Source organism: Amblyomma maculatum, chromosome 1 (assembly GCF_055883805.1).
Source record: "Amblyomma maculatum isolate TAMU_Amacu chromosome 1, ASM5588380v1, whole genome shotgun sequence".
Taxonomy (NCBI): Eukaryota; Metazoa; Arthropoda; class Arachnida; order Ixodida; family Ixodidae; genus Amblyomma; species Amblyomma maculatum.
In genome coordinates, this window is record NC_139344.1 from 431,856,735 (window position 1) to 431,867,978 (window position 11,244).

Consider the following 11,244-nt stretch of genomic DNA (forward strand, 5'->3'; position numbering starts at 1 on the left):
ATCGTATATAATGCTTTTTAATGACAGGAGTTTGCTACATTTCCTTCGGCGTTAAGAGGCTCGCCATATTGTACTGTGATTAGCGAAATTTTCTGCTTTCGATATCTCTATGTCAATGGAATGCAGTCTGGATGGCATGTACATACTCTGAAGGAACTGCTTTCTGTAGTGAGTCAAACTTGTAAAACCAATTACTGTTTAGTCTGTGTCTGTGAGTTTGTATTTCTTAGCCCTGTGGAATATTTTCTATTCTGTGAGACACAAACCTGACCAAGATATTTTGTTTGGCGAGTTGGTACTTATACAGGTTTCCACTCTCTTGTGGAGCCAGTTATATAGGACAAACAGGACGATGTATTAATAAGAGACTACAGGAACACCGGAACAACTTGGAAAGGGGAAAGGACAAAACGTTTCTGGTATCACATTGCCATTCATGTGAAATAATGAAGAAGCAGAAGAAGTGCACTCATAAGTTTGACAAGGTTAGGATTTTGTATCACCACAAAGAGAAAATGACGAGAGAGATAGTGGAATCATATTTTATTTCAACAGACAATACTTGTGTCAGCAAGCCCTCTCTTGCTCTTTCAAGCAAAGAGATGTCTTTTTTAAGTGGTTTTTTGTGCAGCAGGTGAACCCAGGGGTTGTTTCACGTGACTGTTTCGTTTTCTTCATGTTTGTTTTTCTAGGCCTTGGAGTAAAGGGCTTAGGCATAGTTGTGAGTCAGCGCTTGTACTGTGGCTTTCTTTTATCTCGTCCTTTGTCTTCGTGTTCGCGCTGTTTATAATAATAACAAACCTGATCCATGTGCCCAAGAAGCCAGTCGCGAAAAACACCGCAGAGACACTTGTGACAGCATAGGTATGTGGAGGTGAAAGCGCGATTGCGCAGTGACGCCTGGGGTAGGTGAATTCTCCTATGGTGCGCATCTAGGCGACCAGTAGCCTGATTACCTTTCTACTCACTCTTACTGCATACCTGACCACACCTTCCAAACTGGTGCTTTTCTCATAACGCCTGATGCACTAGGCCACGTGGTTATGCGAGCGGATTTGAGCATACCACTGCTAGTATAAATGTCAAGTGGAATCCATATCAGAAGCCATTATAGCAGATGCATGCTAATTAAGCAGCGAAATTGTATGCCACCGTCAGGAACGCTGTACGAAGAATGGTTTCGTCAGAATTTGATGCAAAAGACGTAAAATGTGCGGCCACACGGAGATCCGTTATGTGAGAACAGCCGAGAAACACTACAAGGAGAGGAGAATAGCACGAGATGAGGTGAGGCCCTACCTCCGTCTTGTGTTTTTTCTTCATGCTGCGTCTATTGGCTGGTTTCAATATGAATCAATACCAACTCACCTAGTCAACCTTATGCTCTTTTAGTGCAAACGGTGCGCACATAAAACTATGAAGGGAAACGAAGTACTATTGTGCATGTCATCGTCCAACTTGCCGCTTTTGGGGTTGAAGAAAGGCATCATAAATGCTATGGCACAAAGCGAGACATGACGAATATGAAGCTAGCAGTAGGTCACGACGACTTTTTTTGCTGCTTCCTGGGGACACTTCTCCATCCATGCCACGCATGACCCAAGTATGTCTATCGCAATAGATTTAGCGTACAAGGTCCTATGAGCAGAGCAGTAAACACTGTCACCTGACATGCAATTTAGGAGACCTATTTTGAACTGCAATGAAAGTACGAGAAGGAATTGAGTCGCGGTTTATAAATAAACTTGCAGTGGAGATTTGAGTCATCCTGGCTAGTGAACAAGGGGTGACTGTCAGCACATAACAGTTCGTTGTGTCGGTGCTTTTATGCTCTTTCTTCTTCGAACGAGTTTACCGAGATGCCTGAAAGATTAAAAGTACAACCCTAATCAACAGAATTCGATGCAGAGAACATATGCTAATACTAAGCGATTTCTTAGCCGGGCGCGAGCAGTTCTGAGAACGAGTAAAACTGCGCGAAAATGATCGGACGTAAGAAACACACAGGCAAAAACAAGGCGCAGACTTCCAACTAGTTTTATTCACAAAACAGCTGGCTTATATAGCCTCTCAACAAAACAAAAGCACTATCGAGGAAAACGCTTGACAGTTACAACAGCACGCTATAGCAGAATGAAAGCGACAGTGGAATCCAAACATGCCCTTCCAGATATCTTGTCTCGACAGCGACACTGACGGCGAACTCATGCAGTCGTCACCTTTCTTGCGATTAGGAAGGCCTCGATGACATCCCTTTCAGTTTTGTTCCTCGCCCTACCGAGGAAGGTGGTTCTATTCAGACGGGTCACATCCGCAGCTCTTGCAAAGCAGAGGTAAATTGCTACATGTTCCTGTGCGCACAGATTTATTGTGGTCAAGTACGCAAGGCACAGGTAGCAATTTACCTCTATATCCGCGCAACATGGTGGGATTTCAAACCCATTTGTCCGCATGGGACGCCATGCTGCAACTCACCCACGACATTTTTGACCCACTCCTTCCTTTTCACACCAAGGCTGTCTTAGCTTTGGATCTTTCCAAAGCTTTTATTCGCACCGAACATCAGGCGATCATGACTGCCCTATCCACAATAAATAGCCGAACGTAAAATTATATTCGAGCATTCCTCATTGACCGCACGGCTCAGGTACACTTCGGCTCTCTTTCTTCCTCCTCCTACCCGCTTCAAACTGTCGGCACCCCGCAAGGGTCCTTCCTCTCCCCCTTTTTGTTTAACGCCACGCTAATCCCCCTCGCCCGAAAACTGTCAGACATCCCGCATCTGAAGCACACCCTCTATGCCCACGATATCACGCTGTGGACTACTCACGGCAGTGATGGCGGTATAGAAGAGACCTTACAGGAAGCAGCCACCCAGACCGAAAATTACGCAAGGAGCATTGGACTGTCTTGCTCCTTAGGTAAGTCCGAACTGCAGCTCATCCGCCCAAAAAACCGCAATTCCCCCCACTCCCCTATCACTATTGAACTGAATGGAAGCCCAGTACCGGAGGTTGAAACCCTCAGCGCATTGGGCCTACACATCCAGAGTAATGTTAAAAACACTACCACTCTAAAGAAACTAAGGCAGGTACCAGGTGCCATAGCGCACCTCATCCACAGAGTTTCGGACCACCTTAAGAGCATGAAGGAGCACGACCTTTGTTGCCTCATCCATGCCTTCGTCCTCAGCCACGTGCTTTATACTACTCCTTACCTACAACGGTCCAAACATGACATGGACGCTTTGGATGCCTTGATCCGCAAGGCATACAAGGTTGCACTTCACTTTCCCCTCAACATACCCACAGGCAGATTGCTGGGCCTGGGTCTACACAACGCAATTGGCGAGCTCGTGGAGACCCACCGAAAGACCCAATACATGAGAATCATGCAAACATCAAATGGACGGTATATCTTAGACTCACTTGGAATAAGGATACCGCCTAACGACCCAACCCTTCTCTTCATCCCTCAACACATCCACCAAGGACTACTTATCAAGCCACTCCCGAAAAATATGCATCCATTCTACCATGATCAACGCCGCAGAGCCCGTGCAAAGGCGCTCAACCGACGTTATGTGGGTGAGTTAAACGCCATATGGTTGGACGTGACATGCACGGGTGTGAAGCGACCGCAGCCGTGGTGGATCCCTACACATCCCCTCCCTAGAAGACACCTCCCCAGAAGCTGCAGAGGAAGCAGCCATGCATTAGCGATAACCCGCACGCAAGCCCAGTACATTTTAACCGATTCAAAAACAGCAATTCTAAATTTTGCACGAGGCCGAGTCCATGTCCCTGTTTTAAGCATACTGGACTCACCCGATGCACCCCCGCCCGGCCATGAGGAGCTGATATAGGTGCCTGCGCCCTCAGGGAATCCCGAAAATGAGGCTGCCGACCTTTTAGCTCGAGATTCTTTAAACCGAGGTCAGCTGACCTCTAGTCCGGGATTTACAAAGGGGCGCATGCACTTGTTCAGCGAGCTGACGCAGGCCTACAGAGCCTCGCTCCAGCTATACCCCACCAGCCCTCCTCCCTAGACAATAAACACGCAACACTATGGCGCAGACTACAAACACACACTCTTCCTTCCCCTTACCCTTTACCGCTGCCAACCCTCCTTCCACACTCCTGCTTGTACACTTTGCCCAGAACCCTTTGCCTCTTCCCTCCACATCATATCCCTCTGCCTGGCGGTCCCTCCCCCGCGGGGCCTAGAGTAACTGAAGACCTGGGAGGACTGGGAGACCCTGCTGCGTTCGGATGACTCGGCCGTACAGACCATCCCCAGTGTTATGATCCTGAGGGACATAAACACTTGAATTACAGTGGGGTCGTGCGGGGACCCAGGGGCCTGCGCGCCCTGAATTACTATGTGAAATAAAGGTTTTCTTTCTCTCTCAGCACAGAAGGACCTTGGAAGATGGTAGGAGCAAGATGTCGACAGTACTACGTGTTTTGCTTGGAAACAGAGTAAAAAAATGTAAACTTTTTTCCGCCGTCAAATGGGTAGTGGTAAAATAGTTGTTTTGGTCTGATGCGTTGAACTTCCTAAAGTGAGTCAGACTATGAGCGGCTGCGTAGTGGATGGTTCTCAAAATGTCGAATACATTTGCTTCCTTGTAGTGCGGTGACATCGCACAGCACGCGGGTGCCTTGCTTGGCGCTTTCATCGTAAAGTGGCCGCCTCAAGCGGCACTCGATCGTGGATCCTTTAGCATAGTAATCAGACGCCCTAAGCATTGCCCCACCGCTGCGGACACGACTAAAAGGAAAATAAAAGGGATGAAAATGAACCTTGAGATCAAGAGTTGGACGAAAACGCATCTGGTCGGGGTTAATCGTAAATGGTGGCAATGTAGTTTTTTTTTTGGTCGGCAACTGCAATGTGGCGTTTAAAATATTGAGAACATCGACAAATGGTGCAGTGGATTGTGTATTAGGCCTCGTCATAAAAACTAGCAAAATGATGTTTTTTTTATGGCGAAGGCACCAATAAGCAGTGATATCATGCTGCCCCAGTACCGCAGCATTGTCAGGGAGGTACGGTGTTCGAACAAGAGAAATTGAAACTATTTATATAGTTTCGTTTGGTTTGCGAGTTTTAAATTCCGAAAGCGACCCAGGCTAGGAGAGACCCAATAGTGGAGGAGTCCTGAAATTTTGATCATTTGGGGTTCCTTAATGTTAACTGACAGCGCACTGAACACGAGCGCCTTGCTCTTCGCCTCCAGCGAAAAGTGGCTGTCGAGGCCGTTATGCGATCCCGCATCCTCTGGCACAGTAGTCAAGCGCCGTAACCATTGCACCACCCCGGCGGGGCGAAACTAATTACATGAAGCTGATGTAGTGATATCCATTAGTTGCTGCCAATACACAAAGCTTTTTTCAGAGGTGATTTATTGGCCACATAAAATTTTTATAATTGTATGGAAATTCACATATCTGAAAGACTGGTATTTGGCTTTAGTTGAGGGCTGAATAAAAACGGCTAAATGGCTTTGGATTAGTACTGCAAAAATGTGTCTTAGCAGCAAAATATAGCTGGTTCTGTTGTTTCGTGATTTCTCGAGAATATTTCGGTCTCAAAAAGAGAAGGCATTTTTATTTCTTATCGTGAATTATACCGAATGATGGAATCTTTTGAAAACACCACTGTATCCGTACTCTCATCAAAATTCCATGTAGGGTGAGACAGACAAGCACCATTACGTTGATCTTCTAAGAAGCCAAGAGTTTTATTTTTGTTTAATTGGTAGTTATGCCTATGAAACGAGGCCCGTTTCCAACTGCCTGACCAAACAAATTGTGGTTCTGCTCACGTATACGCAGCGGTATTTACAATAGAAAAATTACTTCCCTTTCTTACTGGCAGCTTTCATTATACCAAGCAACATTGCGACGTATTAGAAGCTTTTGTCGAGAGACAGGTTAATATCAGAGGTAAATTCAAACCCTATATGCGGCGGATATCTTCTATGCTTGAATTTTTGATGGCCGTGTGCGAGTTGCAAGAGGAGGGCATTTGTGAAACGCCGTCGTGCACTGCAGCTGAGTAAGCTCTTACCTTCACAGTTACTGAAAGCATCCAACCAGTGTAATTATAAAACATCACGATTCGCCGCATGCATGCAATACATTGACCAGGGGTCTGCATTTTAAAACCGACAGAATGTCAAAGGCAACTATTGGAACCACAGAGAGTTAAATTCAATGGAAACGTATTACACATTTCAAGCAGAATCGAAACAATAAAGACAACAATAGATGTGCTGCTGCTTTTCTCCGTCGGCGGTGCATTGGGCTTATTTTGGATCATTGTTTTTGTGCTGTGCACAAAAATATAAACAAACATTAGGTAATTGCATTTGTTCGGCCTATGGCCAAGCATTAGTTTTCTGGAATATTGACCTTGTCAAAGTCGAAAGCATTAACACAAAATATGTTTAATTATCAAAGAGAGACAGTTTATAATCTCTAACTTTTGACAATAAGTCCATAACTGTCGGCTGGGACACGTGCTGTGAGCTGCCTGATTCAAAATAAAATCGCTGCACGTGTGTGGTAGACTTCCAGACGGAAACGAATGTACGCAGAAGAAAGCATGTAGATTTCTTTTTGCTGAAAATATATTCCTGAAAACAGAGACACTATCGCCTCTGGTTTTTCAGGGTACTGTAATATTATAACGTAGAAACAAACTGGCTTGTTGTTTAGATGGCTGAAACCTTATACCTGCTCATTGTCGTAACCTAATTTCTGGCATGTGACAGGGCGGCGCAAACTTTAAACAAGTAGAAATCAACGCTTTCAAAATTCGGAGGGTACAAATAGCTCTGCATCTTGGATCAAAATTGAATTAAGCACTTTATAGATTTGTGTACTACAATTGTTTAATCGATTGGACTAGTGTGTCCGGCGGCGCGTCTAACGCCTTAAGCACGCCTAATTTAGTCGCCTAGAAGTGTGTAATAGATGCAAAGCCTTAAAGTGCAATAGTTGTTCATAGCCATATTTACAATATTTTCGCGATATAAGAAGATATATTTTCAGTAAAGGTAATAACATCGCATGTCGGCTTTTCCTGAAGTATATGCAGATTTGCCTAGTGTCACCGCTGCGTCTTTTCGCAGTGCCGGGCTGGCGCCATACACAGCATACTTGTCAGTGTTGCTTCCTCGACTGTTAATGCTCCTATGCATCTGCAGATGAGAGTAATATCTTAGTATCATTGAATACGTGACCTAAAAGAAGTGTGGTGCAGAGGGTATTAACAGTCGATCTTGACAAGACAATAATAAACGAGCGAACCGATAAATGGTGCAAATGAATTCCTGGCGCTCACCTTGTGGCTGGTCAGTACTTTTCCTCTTCCAAACCACGTCTTGAAAACATTTTGCTTGGAAGAGGAACCCGAGACCAGGTGTCAATTTTGCTAATTCCTGTCAAGAATACGGCGGCGGGAGCAGACAAGATCGGCAACGCCATTATAAGAAACCTAGAGGCGGAACCGATTGCGAGCATCGCGAAATTTTTGAATGACCACTGGGAGGCGGAAACTGTGCCGGAGGAGTGGCGGCACGCAGAAATTATCACCAATCCCAAGCCAGTCAAGAAGCCATGTTTGAAGAATCTGCGGCCTATCTCACTGACCTCATGCATAGGGAAACTATATGGAAGGATCGTTATGATCAGACTTCAGAATTATTTGAAAGGTAAATGTCTCATGCCACACACAATTTTTTATTCCCGGCCAAAGCTATCAACGCAAGACTTCCTTCTTCTCCTCAAAGAAGAAGTTCTTAGCAACGTGTCAAACTATAGTGATCACATGATCATGGCTATCGATATTAGGGGGGCATTCGACAATGTTAGCCATGAAGCCATACTATCGGGTCCGAGCAATGTACATTGCGGTCGAAAGATTCATGGCTATGTCAAGACCTTCCTTACGGATAGGACCGCGGCTATAGGGATCGGCGACTAGCGACCAAACAAGGTCAGGATGCCTTACAAGGGTACGCCTCAAGGATTTGCAATCTCGCCCCTTCTCTTCAACTTCACTATGGTTAGTTTGGCGGAGAAATTGGCCGCCATAGACGGCATTCGGCCCGCAATGTACGTCGATGACATTGCTATTTGGACGAGAGAGGGCTTGCTAGGTTTCAATGAGAAGAGGCTACAAGCAGCCACCGACTGTGTCGACTGCTACGCAAGGGCTAGTGGATTTTCGTGTTCACCCGATAAATCTGAAATTCTCATACCATATAGACCCCAATACGACAGTAAAGTTGACCTCACAGTTATGCTAGCAGGGGCTGCTAGCATAACTGTGTCCGCACTGTCCGCAAGTGCTAGCAGCACGTGCGGACATTGTTGGGAATGTGGATTCAGTCCAATGAGAGGTCGAACCACACGGTCAGATTGTTATCTCGATCTGCAGCCCATACAACGAGAATGATCAGGCGAGCGACCTATAGAAGAAAGGGAATGAAGGAGAAAGACACTCAAGTTAGTGCGGGCGCGTGTGATAAGCAGAGCCACGTACAGTCTTTCCTATCAACACCTTAGCCAGACGGAGAAAGAGCAAGTGAAAGCGGCCCTCAGGAAGGCATACAAGACAGTGCTGGGGCTGCCAATAAGAATGGCAAAAGCAAATGGCCCTTGGCTTAACAAACATATTAAGAGCACAGGGAAGCGCAGCTTGTATCTCAAAAGATGAGTCTACACCGCACTGCGGTGGAACGAGCTCTCCTCCGAAGACTGAGCTATGATGACCACCAGCGCGGGATTGAACGGACGATAGACATACCGGACGTGATCCGGTCTACGATTGCATTAGCGCCAATTCTCAAGAACATGTATCCTGTCGTTCATCAGGTTAGGCAGTTAGGCATGGAGCCAGGGCGGCTGCCTGAACCAAGATCTATCAGAACAAGAACACATTTTATGCAGATGCGGCGATGTACTCAAACAAAAGACATGCGGTGGTGTTTTGCTGCGGTGCGTCTTTGCAACGTACATGGGGACAAACCTCTATGTCAGCCTCGGTTATAGACTCCTTTACAGCGTTTGCGATCGTTTCAAGGATGGCTGGTAGATCCTCGCTTTCCGAAAGCGGGACACCTTTAATTTCCATGTTTTGGCTTCTGGAGAGCTGCTTCAGATATACAACCCTCTCTTCCTGATCAGCAACTTACATTTTCTACTGCTCACAATCACATGAAAGCCATTGATTTTTTTTATTTAACTTTCAAGTTGTATGCCTGAAACCGTACGCAGTTCACGCTCAGCTCTTCAAATTAATTATTGATGAAATCGAGACTTTCCTTCAGTTATCTGTGCTCATTTTACACGATTTACAAGTTTAGCAAAACTAAATCCGAAAGATCTGCCTGCTCAATTGATTATCAAACCGTGTGAGCGCGTATGTGCATGAGAGAGAGAAAGAGCAGGCCGCCTTCGGAAAAAAACGAGTTATTCGGCAAGAAATGATTAAGAGGATACAGTGAAAGCACGAGTCCTCCCTAACCCTCTCACAGAGAAATCAGTTTACTGTACACACCTTATATTGACACGCAGGTGTCCAGTATACTGACAATTCCCTTTAGCTTTAATTTTTTAAGCTGTAATATTAGGTGATTTTTACTTTTCTCCACTGACAACAGAAATCCATATGCTACTCAAACTAGCTCAGTGACCTGGTCCTCGTGCACGCATTCACTCACATCTGTTGTGTACCTGACATCTAGTTTTAGTTGGCAAGTATCATGCGACGTTTCACTTTTGATGCATCTCATGTCATTCTGACAAGAGGCTTAATTAACCTGCCTGTTCATACAACTCACAGGCCCCGAATTACACACACTAGCACGAAGCCCTTTTTCAGCTACGCTTTAACGGCGGCTATGATGAAAAGACTTCACACCACCTTGCACCGGGGCGGTCCATCGCTTTTGTCAGGTGATTGCGTCACCGCTGTCGGGGCGCGGTGTCGGCGGCGGCAATTAGGTGCAGTGTATCATCTGTTTCACGCTGTGAGCGGGGAAACAGCATTGGCGATGTCTAATTTCAAACATTCCGAACAATGACTGTATTTAACCCTCATCAGCAAGGTACTCCGAACAATGACAGTTCCAGTCTCCTTCTTTGTTCGCGAAGATGGTGCATAAGTGCGCTTTTCTCAAGCATTTGATACCACTGGTCGAATTCACCGCACTGAAACAATACGTCCACATATAATTAGGAGTTCGCAGGGGAGTTCGTACATTCTTCACTTCTTTATTAAAATATATCAACACTTTTAGATTGAATAAATCGGAAAGAAAAGCAATCACGAAAGTGATGCGAAAACATTTTTACGTGGAAACTGTTTTGAAGCAACAGGTTTCCTGATGTGACATCAAGCTTCTTTCTTTAGTCTGTTCAAAGAAAGCTCACGTAAGTCAATCAAAAGCAAGGTTAGTATGGTTTGAGAACATTTCACGCGTACTGTTACGAGAGCCTGTTCAAAAGCGACAGTACACAAGAAAAGCCTAATGTCCCTACCCATACCAGGAATGTGCAGGGCAGATGTCACAAAGCGAGCATAAACAGACTCCTGTTTCAGCGTTGTAGATCAGGAGAACGGTTGTAAACTGGTCGCAAAGCTACAAACTAAGAAACCTAAAAGTTTATTTTATTTTATTTTATTCATTCGATACTATTAATCCCATCAGGGATCGTAACAGGAAGGGCATAAAAATACAGAGGTACAAAATATAGTAATGGCAATTACTCAAGTACATGAAAGAATATGATACCAAAATTATGCATAACAAATTATACTATAGCAATAAGGCAGACTGAGGAGCGTATGACAAGATTTTCGCGGACAAATAATACGACAAGTGAAACACAAACGGAAGGAGAAAAATTCGTAATGACATAAGAACACAGTAATTAGTCAGATGTAAGTAGCTTATGTTTCACACGTGTGCTAAAAGCATTTAATGATGAATTATTAACAATGGATGTGTGTAAGGTGTTCCATTCGCGTATAGCACGAGGGAAGTATGAATATTTAAAAGTGTCAGTACGAAATGAAAACTCGTTTAGAGTGTGAGCGTGATTATTACGTGTTTGTCGTGTTTGTGATTTTGATATGTATCTTGAAGTGTCGATTTTTAAGTGATTGTGTATTAGCTGGTACATGGTTTTAAGGCGAACTAGTTTTGCTCTGTTTTGAAGGGTGAGT